The sequence below is a fragment of the Daphnia carinata genome, chromosome 2 (genome assembly GCF_022539665.2).
Source record: "Daphnia carinata strain CSIRO-1 chromosome 2, CSIRO_AGI_Dcar_HiC_V3, whole genome shotgun sequence".
NCBI lineage: Eukaryota > Metazoa > Arthropoda > Branchiopoda > Diplostraca > Daphniidae > Daphnia > Daphnia carinata.
The window spans coordinates 3,245,147-3,259,158 of record NC_081332.1 but is presented as its reverse complement, the minus strand read 5'-3'; the positions used below and the strand labels follow the sequence as shown (position 1 = coordinate 3,259,158).

Here is a 14,012-nt window from a genome sequence, read left to right as displayed (position 1 = left end):
CTACTTATCCTTAACTTAATCTATTTCATCTAGACTTATACTACCCAACTAATCAAGGCCAGTGCAGAGGCTAACCCAGGTGCTGATGCAGTGCGTTATTGATGAATCTACAATTTGCGAAAGCTAAGAGCACGTGCGAAAGTTCTAAGAATATTTAGACGTGGATTGCAAGCAACAAATCTACACTAGTGCACAGCGTGCAGGTGAAAGAGCTACTGAGCTTCTAGCTTCTTTTTTTTTCCTTCCTCCCCCCTTCCCTCTCCTTTTTGTGTATGCCCGAGGTTCTTCGTCTGTTTTAGGCACTTGGAAACAAACAAAAAAAACCAAAAAAAAAAAATTCAAAGTAACCTAAGGTCAATCGATGGGGAATGGCTATAACCTCGGGCTCACCTGGAAATAAAAATTTGTCCTTCAACCTATCGACCTTCAGAATTAGGTCCCTCTACCCTACGCTCTACTTCCGGGAAAGCAATAATGTGACACGTGTCTGCGAGTATTTAAGGCGTCGTCTAGACGATAGATGTTAACATTCGTTCGGAGTCTTGCCTCTACAGATGTACCACAACTATATCACCATCGACGATCGATTCGCTTATCAGGTAGGTTGAATTTATACTAAGTAGCTTCATTGTCTTCTTTAATTGTAGAAAGTTAGAGGATATCTCTACTTCAATTAAATTAGTTCTAAATCTATGTTAGTAAACTAATTCTTAATTAAATCAAACTGTTACCAATAGCATTCCATTTCTTTTAGGAACGACCCTTTCAATCCATGAGTAGATGCTGGCGTGTTTACTCTGGCTGCCTTTCAACTGCATCAAATGAGGTATTGAAATTTGTTAAGTACCACTAATTATTTAAAAAATTTATAGTACCATACTTTTTATGTTCGTTGCTACTCTTAGGCTTCATCACTGCTGGTATTCATCATATAGTCATGTCCTTTAATTCACATTACTAACCGGTTACTTCTGAATGTAAATAGAAATAATTAAACATTGAAAATCTTATTAATAAAGTTTAAATATGTATGTGTAATTCTTGTACCTGCAAAACACTATTTTAACGTATTACCTGCATATGTGAATCTACTTGATATTTCAACTGTTCGAATTTGAATAACTGTTAAATTATTTAATGTTACACTAAGCCAAAAAATAGTTCTGTTTACTAACAAATAAGCAAAGCAAAAAAAAACCCTATAATTTACAAAGTACAATTAAACAAAGTAAAAAGTACAATTATTTTAAATTTGGTAGGATAACAAACAATCATAATTGATATATAATGTACCTTACCATAAACAAATTAAAAAATAAATTTTCAATACTTCTATAATACAATAACTACGAAAAATTATATATTAATGTTAATAATTACTTAAACCATATGGTAGTATACAATACGTTTGGTACTACAATTTATATTATAAATTGTCGTTTTTTCGCAACAACAATTCCAAAGTATTTACTTACCATTTGAATATTATTACAATTTTGTAATATTACTATTATTTTACGTATCAATTGTTGAAACTGATGATAGTTTTCAATCAATGTGTTTGTGATTCTGGTCAGCCTGTAGTAAAACATGGTACTCCTACCATAATAGAACCCCTTCTCAGTGACATATTCTGCATATGAACAGCATTAGCTACTCCAATGCCAGCCATATAGAGTGTCATGTCAATTGAGTAAATCTAGATAAGTGATAGTTTATACAGAAATGTATACAAAACATACAATTACCATGACTCCTTTTGTTTGGAATTGAAAGGCTGTTCAACTGCTGGTTATCAAAGTCACGGTGTTGGTGACAAAGTTATTATCTCAGAAATAATCTACAGATAAAAACTAGACGCAATATCTGTGTCCCCACAGAGGGATGTTTAATCGTCCAACCTGCCAGATGTCTTGACGTTAAAATTCCAATGTGTTCTGTTCCAGCTACATTCAGCGGCTAAAATGACAAAACTTAAAGCAATAAAAATGGAAAGGTATTGTATAAAGGAATGGCTCTCATGACCTGCAACCACCATTCTTTACACATCCATACAGCTACCTAAAAAAAAATAAAAATTGCACTTGAAAATGATATGGGAAGTTTTAACAAAAACAAAAACGCAAAACAAAAGGTTACTAACATAGTTTCCGTACAATGATGAGGCAAAAAAGAGATGAAATGATACGTGTGTTTCAGCTATTCGCCTCGGCTTCAACAGGAGTAACACTGAAAGATGCTTAAGCATTTTCGCGAACAGAGTTTCGTCGAGCAGACGATTTTTTGGAAGGCAATGAAAGTCTGGGCAATAACGTAAATGATTCTGACATCCAACAGCATTGCTAATAGCTTTGGATGACGCTACAAAAATCAGTCCTTCACCCACACTTTCAACAACTTCATGCAAGACGCCTTTTCCTCGGGGTATTTACGTCGAAAGTGTCAAACTGTTAAAGGAAAAATGGGAAAGCAAGAAACTGGGCGATTGCAAGCTGCACATACCTTTACGTTGAATCACACATGGACCAAGAACTGCCCACAACTTCAACAATAATCTCGAAATACTCGCTTTTCGCTCGAGTTACGATGTTGTCAAACGTATCACACGCGCACGTACACACACTTCGGATTTCGTCTGCTGCTGGTGGGTGCTTGTCGCCGATACAAACGTTCCAGCTGTGGCGATTTGGCACTGGATACATCAATCCTTCAACGCTGTGGTAAACAGGGCAGGGCGTCCTTTGGCTCGCCAATCTTTCAGTCGCAACGCCTGAAATTCCTGGAACAAAATCTCACCCACCCACATGTGATGCAACTATATGTTAGTGTGTTAAAAATGAGTTCGGAATGTATGTTTGGAAAAACTACTTCCAACTGTAATAAAACTGTTACCCATTGCATACCATTTGTTAGATTTGCCAATCTGTTTTTTGTGAGTACCTGACGAAAAGTTTACACCAAGTGGCTTCCAAACTGCATCAGAAAAACTGAAATAAATTATATTCCACTAAATAAAAAGCTGAATTAAATTATAACTAAATTTATAAAACAAATAATAGTAGCATACTAAATGTTAGCTTTGTGAAGGGTAATCACTGTTGTGAATGTTTGTCACATTACTCTGGTACTTCTGCATGGAAACACAAATTATTCTTGGAAATCATGTTAATTTGGTATCAAGCATAATCAAAATTTATCAAATTGATGAATATAATTTAACTTGTATCCGGGTAATAATATTATTACTAAAATATTTGGTTACCTACATGCCCATTCCACACAACTACCTATGACAAAACAACGATGACAAGGTATTTTTTGCGAATACAGGTTCTCAGCACGAAGCAGACAATTTCGACAGGGAACGATGTGCAATAAAATTCCGAAACTGGGCACCAGCAGAGTTAATAACTATATGACGGTATAAAAACGACGGTAAAAGACAACGGTATCGAAAGAAATCTGCCATAATATGCCATGCTAATAAGCCATGCTGCACAATCTTTCTTACCCGTGATTTTCTTGTTCTTAATCACACTCGCTTCTGATAAGTTTAACGTCAAACCCGAATGTTCCACAAAGTCAAAGAGATAACTTTGATCAACACTTCTGTAAAAGAAAAAAATTTAAATTCATCCTATAAGAAAAAATTCCTGTAACATTGCTTGCCTTACATCTTATCTAATTGTCCGTTAATGCCATTAGTAAAGTAAGGATCAATGTGATATGAATGTGGTAAGTGCTAGGCCACATCTTACAGATACATCAGCAGCTGTGTTTTGATATCCCAAGTATCCACTATTCCTGTGCAACAGATAAAGAAATTAATTTATCAAGCATCAGATAACCAGCCCTGTCTTCGAGCTAGACAATATGGGCCGAAATTCCAATGGAAGAATGCTGTTAAGATAACCTGCACGTAATTGCAGCAAATGGCTCGTTTTTCTGCAACCATTACAGCCCTTTATTAGATCCCCTCAGTATTGACCTAGGATCACTGAGAGGACACACACAGCATCCTTGGTATGAAGATCACCCCCCATGATAGTTCACTTTCCTACAATGCAAATGAAAGAAAACTATTATGGCATAATCAAAGGAAAAATCAACAGTAATAAAGAAAAACTAATAATGAATAAACGGTAGAAGTTAGAGTTGAAAAATTCATCTGATGAAAGAATTCTCACTAAACTCACTAAAATAAAATCATGGTGTTACTGATAAATTTCAGAGAAGATTGTTTCCATACCTTCCCCTTCACAATGGATGAAAGCCCATCTTGATATTTACAGGCGATTGCATATCTTCAGTTAGATAGTCACTGTTCTCATGAGCACGAGCACAGCAGGAGTACTAGGCTTCTTTTTGGACAACATAATGCCAGGTTATGTAATGAAGCCACATTGCATACCTAGAAAAACCTATTTGGGTTCGAGACAAAAATTTCCTTAAAAGTTATGGATGAATAGAAAGGCTTGGCTAAGCGACTAGCTCATCCAGATCCAAACATGGAAATCAGCAATGAATAATCAGTTCGAGAGTTGACACAGTACACTTATGACATCCCAGTCATCACTCCATGGTTGAAAAGGTTCTTAGTCACTACACTCAACACACTGTTTCCTAAAAGATTTGTTTCAACACTTTTTGAAGTACAGTATTAAAAACTTGGTTGCTTACTTGCTGTCTCTGCCATCCTATCAGACAGACTTATAGAATAGGAAGACCAGAAGCTGGTGTGGAAAGTCCAAAGGTACAAATAGGGAAAACAGCAGCGCTTTGAATGTCCTTAGCTCAGTTACCAACAGCTTGATGACAAAAACCATTCATCAAAGTTTCTCCTATTTCAGCAACTGATTGGTAACATGTAGCTTCTACATCAGATTTCTTCATCGTGCAACAGTATGCACAATATGCAACAACATGTATAATACATGTAATTACCTTATTTATTGCTTTTTTGTGCATGACCTCCATGGAGTTTCAAATACTTGAAAAGATGAGCAGTGTATCCTTCCACTATCCGCATGAGCGATCCAACATCCCCTAAAACTTGTCTAAGTTGTCTGTTCTTTTTCAACAAGTTGGTGGTTTTTAGCCTTTTCGTCCCCGATGCCATTGAGCCTTGCTTCTTGGCAGCCTATCATTATTAGAAAAGAAACACATAAATCTTTCAGTCTTTTTACCAACTTTGAATTTAGTAAACCAGGAATTTTAAGACGACTATCCTTATATGGTTGATCGGCGAGAACGATTGGCTTGACTACGGGTTCCTCTTCGACACCCTGTCGACTGTTCGTTCCTCATTGGATTTGTTAGTTTCTTTCAGGACATGCGTATTGTAAGCCAAATTTGAAATTTGGCCAAAAAAATGAAAAAGCAAGAAGGCTTTCTCACTTTTTCAATTTTCGTCAAATTCTAGATTTGGTTAAAAATACATTATTTTGATTCAAAATTGATCGCTGATCACGAAAATCGGGTGTATTTTCATATTGGCTTATCGATTTTTAATTAACCGTAAAAAACTAAAAGTCGTGCTTATTTTGTCGTGCGTAAAATTTACACAAAAACCATGAATTCCATGCCAAAATAAATACCAATTAATGAGCTATGTGCGAAATGATGCAACATTTATTGATGTACAAGAAAACTAAATCTGTTATCGAATTGTCATTTAACTACTTCGTTGCCATGAGTTATTTAGCAGTTGCCACCCGCACATTTTTATCACGTAAGACATACACTGAGTGGATACTTTCTTAGGATCCCTAGATCGATATCCCTCCAGCATATACGCGGCATACTTTCAACCTCTGAACATGAATAGGAAAGAACAATGCAAGACTATTCTTGCAATTTTGGCCTTAGTAGTATTCTTTGGATACCTAGTGGTCGCAGCCGTTTTTGGGTTTCGAGGGGTAGCCGAATTTTCCACACTAAACCCAGACATCTCAAATCCACTATATACACCATCATCACCATCGAATGGAATTCTCCCGTCGCTAGATAGAAGACAATTACTTGACATTATCTATTTGTCAACACGTGATGGAACGCATTTCACTTGTAGCGATGTGCGAAAAATTCACGAAATGAATCCAAGAGTGAGTATTGATGGGATCATGGAGGTTATTCTGGAACTCCTTGAAACTGAGGCATATGACCCGTCAAACGAGTTAATGCTAACACGAAACTGCCCATCAGATCAGGGAGTTTTCAACAACATCACAGTGTTTTTATTGAATAAGACAATCTTGTTTTATATATTAACACTGTTAATCGTCCTAGGAATCTCTGGAGTGGGAGAATTTTTATTTCGAACCTACGATAATCCGCTTTCCTACTGTCACAATGACACTGAATCCGCCCATAGCCAAGAAGACGACGAAATGGAGCACGTAGGAGAAGGAACACTGGCCTCGATGAGAAGTACGGCCCGTAGAATCTGGGGTGACATCGCTAGACATTTGACGGAACAGCAAGGAACAGACGGACTGGCTTTACTCAGTTTTCAACTCTGCTTGATAGCCATTTTGATACCATCTTTCTTAATGGTAATCACGGTTTTACTAATGCGAATATTTTCAACCTGGAATGTAATAAGAACAGCTTTATGCTTGTGGGTGGTTTTTCAGCATAGCGTCGTTACCTTTTCCTATCATCTGTACCGAAACCAAACCATTATGGGCAACGGTGAAACAATACGGACACTGCTCATCTCACGGATCAATTACGAAAAATGCACCGAGGAATATTTGAGGTCATACTTCCGAGACAACAATGCTGATATTGTGACTGGAATAAGTATTATCCACAAGCTAATGGAGAAGCCATCAACAAGCCATCCAGCCACTGCAGCTTTCGTCACATTCAGAACACGAGAGCATGCAGTGAAAGCAAGCAAATACTTAATCAATCACCGGACACTAAGAGGTTGGCGAGTTGAATGGGCTCCACCATCTCGTGATATCGTATGGTCCAATCTGCATCAAAAGGGCAGCCACATCTGTCTATTAAAAATGATTATCCAATACTTTTTCAGCATTCTCTTACCCCTAGCAGGATCCACGATATTCGTCGAATCGCTGAAACTCCTAGTCGACAAACAAAACATCTTCTACGCTGTTCTACGTTACTCGAAATCGATTTTGACAATAGTTTTCTTGGTAATTGTTCGCCTCTGTCCAGCCTTCCAAGTGGATCACATGAGAAAATCCAGTGCTCACTTAGGACTCTTTTTCTCTTCATTCATCATTATCGTGGTGTCTGAAATCGTGTTACCCATGCTCAACTTCAAGGACATCTGGAATTCCATCATCTGGACTCAAACAGATCCAAACGTTTTGAATCACTGGATTCGGCTGCAGTGCGTTTTCCGGCCAGACTTGGGCTCTGAAATGGCAATCTCCGTCATTGAATGGAATTTATCTCACAGTTTTTTCGTTTTACCTCGAGTAACGCAATGGGTAAACAGACTGTGGCTGCGTTTAACCAAATCTCCCAAGGCAGACAGTCCATTTCTGCGTGACAGGTTCAACATCGGAGAACGCTATTCCCAACTGGTGGCGCAGTTTGTCATAACGTGCGTGGGATATTTCACGTTTCCCCCCATCATAGCTATAAGCGTCCTGTGTCTGGCAATTGGATATATCATTGATCGCTATACAATGGTTCAAACATATCAGCCAACTTACTCCGGTGCCAATGTCCATCGCTGTGCAATCCTATTCGTTTTGCTCATGCTAGTTATCCAGAGCGTCCTTTTGTTTTACAAAAACGTCCTGATGGTTGAAAACGAACTAGTACTAGTCGGAGATTCGGCTGTCATAACTCTCCTCGTTGGTTTGCACTCTTTCTTCTGTGTCGTTTCCATCGTGGCCCAATTTCTCTTATATTCCCGAACACCACGTGATGAAATCATTGCCCTAGACGATGAAGCACAAAGTTACGTTCCACCACCACTCAGGTCTCACACAGGCGAACAGATTCACGTACCTATAAAAAAAAACAGAAAACAAACTAAACTCCAGAAACAGGACACCAAAAACAAAAGTAGATCAATTACCTCAATCACAGCCATTTGCTTTACTTTTCTTGTGCCACTGATCGTGGCTCTGATTGTCGTAACGACAATAAGATTCACCTTCGTGCCAAAAGTTGCCTACAGTAAAACGAGTCACGTTAGCACGACGTTAAATGGCAACTTAAGTTTGTATTCTGGTCGCGTACCGTATTCGACAATGCAGGAGGTTTGCCAAAACGATGCAAGTTGGCTCACGATCGGGTCGAGATGTGAAGACATTTTCGTCGATAATGCTGTACGGAACAATAAGAGTACACCATTCCAAAAAACGGATCAAGAACGTAGGCTGCTTTGGACAGGAGGTTTCTTCGACCTAACGACGGGTGATCACTGGCAATGGCTAGACAAGAACGTTAAGACAGAATACAGTAATTTTTGCGTTGCCAACCAGACTGCCGAGATTGTAGCCAAGGCCAATCAATGTTGTACATTGTTAAAGACTATACAGGAAAAAAGTTTGAGGCAAATGGACGTGCATGTTGGCAGATTTACCATAAGAACGAACTTACTGAGATGGGGTTCGGTTTCCCAGCAGACTCAAATCCTCGTCTGACGTTTGCCTGTTCGTCTGGCATTCCCGAAAAGTGATGTGCCACGTCTTCGTTAATCGATGATGAAAATTAAAGAATGATTTGTAATGCCGTATGCAAGATAACGCTTTCGATTAATAAAAACTACAGTTAATTAAATGCTTTTTGTGTTTACCTTTATTATGTTAACATTAACTATCGTTTGGCAACCTGCAGGTCTAAACATCTGGTGCAACAAAGTACCGATTATTAATCCACTGGTAATTGCTAATCAAAAGCAATAGCAGGCTGTCTGCTATTTTTTAACACAACAAAGAAATGTCAAGATATACTGTAATATCTGCTACATCCGCTTTTCTTGGGTGTATTGAGTAAAAGTTTCGTACTAGATTCCTGCAAGGCATTCACGACTAACAGTTAACAAGTTACAATATCGGAAACTTGGTTACAAGGATGTATTGTCTTGGCTAAAGACAAGGCTAACGAGGTTATTCAGTACTCGTTCAGTATGAACGCTACCTGCGGACAGCACATGCAACATGACCGTGCACGAATGCGTCAGAAAACAGAAAGAGAAAAAACTTCGATGTCATGGCGGAAAGAAACAATACGTTTACCATAAACTGCTAATGATTTTCAGGGAACATCCGAACGAGATTTTAAACTCACAAATAAACAATGCTCTGAAACTTTGTGGGAACAGCTCCAGGTTTTAGAACGGGACGAACGACGACTGATGTTGGTTTCCCGTCCACAATCGACAGACGACTTCTAACAATGGCGTCGTCGTCAAAATGAAGGTCACAAACTTTAGATGATTTCGTGATAACGGCATCTGGTGGTAAAGGAGGAAAATTTAATAACAGTATTTGCATTGCTGCATATATATTGCAACATTTGAATCATTTGATAGAATTCTAAATATCATGATGGTTTCTACATTTGCAATTGTTGCATAGCAGTTGCAGTTTTACAAACCTTATGCAATGTATAGAATTTGATACATCGTTCATATGAATTATTATATGATTGAACTCTTTTGGGGATCGATCCCAAATCATTCGACTTACGAAGCCAATGCTCTACCATTGAGCCATGAGTCACATTCTGCTGATAACCATTTTTGCAAGTCATCTTTAGACAACCTATTACACATATTCAACAAATATTACATAATAAACATAAAAGTATTTAATGCGTGTTTTCCGATAACTTTAGCAATGCCTACGATTTGAAACCTAGTCTTCTCATACCGTAGCCGAATTCTCTACACATACGCTATAACATTTTTGAAATGTATGGTCAGACTAACCAATGATATAGCGAAGCGTCATCTTTTGCACATTTTCAAATATTTGAGTGACAGTTAAAATATAAGACAGTTTGTTAAATTTTCGTTTTTTACCTCTTAATGGATTTGAACCTTTGTCTTCTGACATCGTAGCCGGACCCTCTACAGACATACCATGATATATTTACATTAATTGGTCAGACTGCCAAATACTATAGCAATGTTAAAATATAAGTAATAGTAAAAATTTGTTACGTTTAATTAATGCTTTTTGTTATTTCTATACCTTACTGGATTTGAACCTCAAACTTCTGACACCGTAAATGGAACCTCTACATATACGCCATGATACACATACACTTACTGGTCAGACTGACAAATAGTATAGCAAGATTAAAACATTAACTATACAATATTTTCGTGTGTTGACTCAAGGTATAAAACATTGAAATGGAAAGTGATTATAGCTCAATGGTTGAGCATCGGCAAGCTACGCCGAATATTAGGGTTCAATACCCTATAGTTACGGAAAATTCAATGGGTGTCAAATTGTGTATAGTTGTTGTATGTAGTGTCAATTGTGTAAATGTTTCAGTTATAATAAATTGTGTAAAATGAATATGTATATGTTTCCCTGGTGATAAAAATACAGACTATAAACGAAAACTTAAATCGGTACTTCTAATATACACGAGGTTAAATCACAATATAATCGTCATTACATTAAAACTTACTAACCTTTCGCAAATCAAACGCTAGGACAAAGGAGACATCAAAACACAACACATACAGACAGCAGAAAAAATAAAAAAACAATAAATTCAACGAGAGACAAACCCCACAAAATTTACAAGTACTACATACAAGAACTTAAGTTTTTATCACCCAGTTTTTCTATGAAGAGTTTCTTTGCACAAGACAGTGTACATTTGTTGACGTCACATAGTTTCATTTGTTGCAAGATAAGTTAAATTTTTTTTACTGATATTATAACATTACATTTTGACAGAGTTATGCAATGTTAAACCTAAGTACAAGTTTTGCCACAGTTTAACAACTTTCTGCAATGTCACGGATAAGATTCAGTAGCTTCATGTGAAACATGTTTAACAGCGTTGTAAAACATCTAATTTCTTTAATAAAACCGCCCGTTGGATCACAATTTGTGTAGCGAGTAATAAGCTGTTTTTTATTAACTCCATGTTCATTTTTATCGGACACGCAACCCGAACACAAGCGATGATTTTTTTTGAAGGCGATTAGTATTCATAAAATTACATTAATATAATATTAAGCGTCATTACTATTAACGTTCGTCATATTTAATTTGTAATACATTTTCAATAAGCTAAACCCCTATAATTTTTAAAATACCGATTTATACGGTTCAACTATTAAACAGCGAAATGACGTAACTATATACTTATCATTAATCAAGATTCACAGTCAACAATTAATGAAGTACCAATATCCCCCATCCCACTCGTTAGAAGTGCTATATATTTTCCATCGATTATTTGTATTATTTTTAGCAATATCATTTCCTTTCCCCTGGGCTGGTGTATTAAATAAACCCAATCAGAAAGATATATTTTGTGAATAATTTCCTTTCTTAATAATCTTTCCCTAATATCTTTCTTCGTTGGGCATTAATTTTAAATCCAGCATAGTATGCCCCACTTTCCAATATACAAATTCCTAGTTCATTTAACAGCTTTGTCATTCTAGCCAGTTTGTACACAAAAAAAAAAGAACATATCCAGCTTGTAGACGAAAACTACATGGGCGTATGAAAATTCTCTGAATCACTACACCGTCTTTTGCCGCGATGATCTACATTAATGCATATCGTTTGCAGGTAAACCAGCTACTGAGCTTATTTTTTTTTTTTTAATGAAATGAAATGAATTAAATGAAATGCAACTCACGATTCTGGTCTGAATTCCGCGATCAAGGAGGATTTCTAAGACTCCGGTGATTTCTGTGGTCAAGGCTTTACATATTAGTATTGTATAGTCGCATGCTGAACTATACCTCACTAACCCGTATCGCTCGAACCGATTTCTTGTTCAGCGGGTTTTTCATTCTTGCCTATGCGACAGGTCGGAACGGTTGCTGCCCCATCACGTTTTGTCGGGTTGTCAAATCGGGGTTTACAACCCGATCGCACGCGATTTATATATTACTCAAGTCAAGAAACCATACTCAAAAGAAGAGTATGCAGACATAAAATAGATTTATTTTGTTTTACTTTTTATTTTAGAAGTAGTAAGTGTTAGTAAACCTGCACCAACTAAATCCTTGGCCTGAAACCAATGTGAGCAGGCCTACATTACCTGATACGCTAACCCCAACCCGGTGCAAAAAAGCAAACAAACCGTGAGTGAACCGTCGGGTACAGGTGTAGTGAATTTGCGTGCTCAGTCAAAGTTAAAACTAAGCCGTCATGCATAAGGAAAAATAAAGGTAAGGAATATAGGACAAGAGCAACATATTTGTAAAACACACGAGTAACATGGAATAAAGTAGAAAAATGCCAATTAGGCAATACTCAACCGTACCATATTTTTTCCCCATCGACCTAATGGGCGTGTACGACGGGATGGGCAGCGATTTCCGTTGCTCCAACGACACCCTACGACGTCCAGTGGTCCTATTCGACAACGACGGAGCCCTCCTAAATACATAAAAAAACATGGTTAGGCAAATAAACATGTAAAGAAATATACCTGAAACATCCATTGCGATAATCTCGTTGCTCCAGCGGCGCTTCTCGATGTCCAGCATCCTCTCAGATGGTGGTATGGCCCTTCTAAATACATAACAAGATGAGATCATAGTGTAAAACGTATAACTTTGAATGAAATACTTGACGATTTTGGGTGACGATACTGGTGCCTCCTACGGCAAACCACGCTGGCCAGTGATCCTCTTCGGCGATGATGCCGCCCTCGTAAACACATAAAAAACAAAATAAATTAGTGGTGTAAGACTTAAGACTTTCAATGAAATACTTGACAATGTTGGGCGACGATGCTGGTAGCTCCGACGACGAACCTCGTAGTCTAGTAATCCTCTTCGGCGATGATGGAACCCTCCTAATTACAAAACAAAAACATGAATACACAATTATACGAGTAAGTGATATACCTGAAACATCCACGGCGACGATATCGATGCTCCAGCGTCCTTTTTGGTGGTGGTGAAGCCCTCTTCGAAGCCCAAAAAGCACGATTAAACACTTAGCGTTAATTTTAAAAAAACCCACAATACCCATGCCGACAATGTCGTTGCTACAGCGGCGAATCTCGATGTCCAGCATCCTCTCTTATGATGGTGCGGCCCACCTAAATACATAAAAACAAAATGAGATCATAATGTAAAACTTATAACTTTGAATTAAATACTTGACCATTTTGGGCGATCATCCTGGTGAATCCGACGGCGAAACACGTTGTCCAATGGTCCTCCTCGGCGATGATGGCGCCCTCCTAAATACATAAAAACAAATTAAATTAATGGTTAATGAATTGACAGTAAAAATTTTCGATAAAATACGTGACAATTTTGAGCGACGATCCTGGTGGCTCCAATGGCGTACTTCGTTGTCCAGTTACCCTCTTCGGTGATGATGTGGGCCATCCTAAATACATTTAAAAAACATGTTTAGACACTTAAACGTGTAAAACATATACCTTAAATATCCATTGCGACGATCTTGTTACTCCAGCGGCGATCCACGATGTCCAGCATCCTCTTCGATGATGGTGAGGCCCTCCTAAATACATAAAAACAAAATAAAATCATAGATCACAACCTAAGACTTTCAATTAAATACTTCACAATTTTGGGCGATAATTCCAGGAGGCTTCGAAAGCGAACCTCGTTGTCGAGTGGCCCACCTCGGAGATGATGTGGACCGTCCTAAATACATAAAGAAACACGATTAAACACTTTAAATTGTGAAAGTAATACCTGGCAATCCTTGGCGGCTCCAGCGGTGATCCCCGACGTCCAGTAATCCTCATCGGTAGCGTTGCCAAACCTCCTATACACAAATTACTACATAGAATAGTAATGCACTTCAATTTTTTGAATACCTTGGAAT

General features: G+C 37.8%; 3 long non-coding RNA genes across 7 annotated transcripts; 1 reads left to right on the top strand and 2 right to left on the bottom strand.

The window, feature by feature from the left end:
• Window positions 1-535: 535 nt before the first annotated feature.
• Window positions 536-1,206, top strand: LOC130689397 (uncharacterized). Its single transcript, XR_009000727.2, has 3 exons — window positions 536-599; window positions 755-826; window positions 906-1,206. It is a non-coding gene; the product is annotated as an uncharacterized LOC130689397 (long non-coding RNA).
• Window positions 1,207-3,687: 2,481 nt separating this feature from the next.
• LOC130689387 (uncharacterized) lies at window positions 3,688-4,421 on the bottom strand. Its single transcript, XR_009000719.2, has 3 exons — window positions 4,250-4,421; window positions 3,914-4,057; window positions 3,688-3,804 (listed from the first exon to the last, which is right to left on the bottom strand). It is a non-coding gene; the product is annotated as an uncharacterized LOC130689387 (long non-coding RNA).
• Window positions 4,422-6,017: 1,596 nt separating this feature from the next.
• Window positions 6,018-9,449, bottom strand: LOC130689386 (uncharacterized). 5 transcript variants are annotated; one of them, XR_009422102.1, is made up of 7 exons: window positions 8,789-9,449; window positions 8,593-8,681; window positions 8,230-8,423; window positions 7,450-8,161; window positions 7,054-7,392; window positions 6,650-6,983; window positions 6,018-6,589 (listed from the first exon to the last, which is right to left on the bottom strand). It is a non-coding gene; the product is annotated as an uncharacterized LOC130689386 (long non-coding RNA). The 5 variants fall into 5 exon arrangements; XR_009422103.1 differs by lacking the exon at window positions 8,789-9,449 and having other exon boundaries at window positions 7,450-7,628; window positions 7,695-8,161; window positions 8,593-8,714; XR_009422101.1 differs by lacking the exon at window positions 8,789-9,449 and having other exon boundaries at window positions 7,450-7,634; window positions 7,695-8,161; window positions 8,593-8,713.
• Window positions 9,450-14,012: the final 4,563 nt, after the last annotated feature.